We start from the raw sequence: 3,073 nt of genomic DNA, 5'->3' as shown, positions 1-3,073 counted from the left end.
TTGGATAAGCCGAAATTTCACTTTGCAAATGGAGACACATCCATGGTCGATATTTTACTGGAGGCGAAATAATAACGTGTCCTGAGCATTCTGCGATCAACGCAGCCGTTGACTGCTTCTACATTTGTGGTACATAAAGTATACATTACTATACGGACATCATTCTTATTTCTGCCTTTCTTGCGCAGGGAAGCCCTCTATACATGGGCTACACTTCCAGTATGGTGACTATATCGTCAATGAATCCAAAAAGAAAAAGAAACACGAAAATGGTACGAAACGTATGAACCTAAAGCAAAATTTATGAAACGAGTAGCACTGTCTGGGCTACTCAGTGGAAGAGTTATACCCCAGTCACACGAGCATGCCAAAGGTCCTTTGAAGTTAAGGAGCATTGCACTTACAAAGGCACATTAGTTCAAAGGATATGTGTCGGTGCTACACGGTCTCCAGGTGGTCTCCGTTGAAGCTTTTAACAGAAACCGCAATGCATCCTTAGCGCTGCCATCGCCTCGAAAGTAATAAAAAAATATGGCTCAAATGCGTCTTATAATAAAGTTGTCATATTTTTTCCGCAATATTTATTTTTCCTAATACATAGAAACAACAAAACAAAATGCACGCGTAGTAAAGGCATTACTTTACCAAATACAGATGTATTTATTGCAATGATGGCCACAATGTGTACCGCTTCGTACCTTTCGTACACCGCATGTTGGCATCGATTATTCGTTGTTGCCCTTGCTTCAGCTGCGTTGTTTCATTCGTTGTGGCTAGGCAGCGGTAGGTAGAACTACAAAACAAAAGTGACGTGGGAAGAAGACGCGCAGAAAAAAAGCCGAAGAGACTGGGATGGCTAACAGCCGCTAACCAAAGAACCAAATCGCACATGGCACCCATGTTGTGTCGATGTTGCTGCTGACGACAAGCCTTGCAGGCGCTGCTGTACCGGCGCGTTCATGATGGAGATTGCGGGTGTCCCGAAAGTGTTTAATACTTTAGTAATAGTATTCAGAACTTATAAGCTTGTTCTGAAGAGGTAAAAATTGAACTTCCATATTTTTAGAGATTTTTTTCTGCTGTCTGACGCCCTATAGGCTCGAGAGTATTCCCTTGAGGTTTCAAAGGACGAACGCGCACTCCTTTGACTCAAAGCTTCCTTCCAGTAGGGCTCCTTTGCTGTGCCTTGTGATAGTGCACATTCTCCCTTGAAGCAAAGGATCTTCGGTTCAAAGGACTTTGAAAGTGCCCGTGTGACTGGGGTATTACTCTTAATAGTCGGCGACGTCTGATATATTAATCTCAGCATAACTAACCGAGAACTACAATCGACTGCAAATGACGATGGCGATTGCCCTTGTTTTCGTATTTTTTCTGCCTTTCAATCTACAGATGGCCTCCAAGCGGTCAGTTGGGCAGATCACCTCGAGCGGCTAGTTGGTTTATTTTTTAAGATTGCTTACTAATTTCGCCAGGCGGGAAACGGACGGCATACAAGAAGGAACACGCTTGAACTTTGTTCTTGTTCCTCCTTGTGTTGTCCGTTCCCGCCTTGAGCTATCAGTAAGCGGGCAGTTGCACACTGAGTACTGCTTGTACCAAATTTAAAGGCTTTGTGTGGATGTAACTACAAACAAACAAACAAACAAACAAAGACTTCTTACAACAGCGTGCGTTCATTTTTATACTCTCATGACTCCATGCTTACATGTTGTTCTTCCATCACGCAGTTTTAACCTTTGAACACAAGTGCAGAATATAACTATTTGATTTGTATTGACTGCGGGTCGCATGCTTGCGTCATGACACAAGCATGTAACCCACGCTTGATACGGAAATCAAAACTGTGCCGGATTTATTTTTTCTTTCCTTACGTTTATTTCTTTTTAGTCTATGGATTGTTTCGTGTTCTGTCCGTTTGTTATTTCTCTCTCTCTCTCTTTTTCCTGATTCACTGGCGTAAGCGGAACAGCGGGGTTTTGGGACGTTCAAGGCATTAAGACATGTATGAGATAAACAAAAATTAAGGTGAAATCACCACAGCCACACTTAAAGAAAATAAATATAAGCGCGCAAAGTGGTAACAAGGATCAGAAATATTATCAAGTAAAAACTACAGCTTTCTGCCAGTGCTAACATATGGGCAGTAACTTGGAGGTTAACAAAGAAGCTCTGGGCTATTCCCCTATTCCTTTACCTGCCTCCTGGAACGCTACACTGACTAGCTTAGAACCGCAAGAGCAGCGACGGCTGATCCGGCGCGGGCACGCGGAGTGGCGCGAGCCAATGGTTCTCTGAACCAAGGGCTCCACCCTACGAGGAAGTCACGCCACCTCATTAGAAATAAATGGTATCTCTCTGTCTCTCGCGAACAACTTACCTTCGCTATCGTTACGAATGCTTCGCCTTTTCGGCGAAACTGCAACTTTTTCTGATCCCATTCGCCTCCAATAGGTCAAGTGTACGTTCTTCAATAAAGTTTTAGTCATTGGTTCATTCTTCTCCACCAGCTATAAGTAACCGCTGACACGAGCGGCGGCTACGAGGGTGAGCCTGCCTCGTGAGTTCATGCTCTCAAAAAGCTGCACGAACACTGCGCCAAGTCTACGAATAACTTACCGAACGAGCAGAAGTTATATTCAAAAGGGTGAGCTAATGCTGTAAACGTTGAGCCCAAGTTATTTGCTAATAACTGAATACATATTGTAGGTCGAGACCAGCAATCTGCGCCTTCTGCGGGCTGTTTACATATGGCAGCGCCTGACGTTTTCCCCCGGGAAAAGGGAATGAATGAAAACTTTATTGGTTTTAGAAAGGTGCCACCAGGTTAGCGAGCCCTCAGCCCTGAACTCCGCACGTGAATTTTTCCAGGCACTTCTCGATGCAGTCTACTGAGTACTACTGGTCGTGCGAGTCCTGGCGAGGATGAGCCGGTCCGGTGTAGGGGGGAACTGAGGCTAGGGACAAAAGGGAAGATAGAGTGCTGGCATGCGGTACTATATAGCGTGGACATATCCACGATCAGAGCCTCGCTCACTGAAAGGCCCCGAGTGTCCTCAAATGTGGTACTGGC

The sequence above is a fragment of the Dermacentor andersoni genome, chromosome 1 (genome assembly GCF_023375885.2).
Source record: "Dermacentor andersoni chromosome 1, qqDerAnde1_hic_scaffold, whole genome shotgun sequence".
NCBI classification, from domain to species: Eukaryota; Metazoa; Arthropoda; class Arachnida; order Ixodida; family Ixodidae; genus Dermacentor; species Dermacentor andersoni.
The sequence above is the reverse complement of the archived record's forward strand: the minus strand, read 5'-3'. Positions refer to the sequence as shown.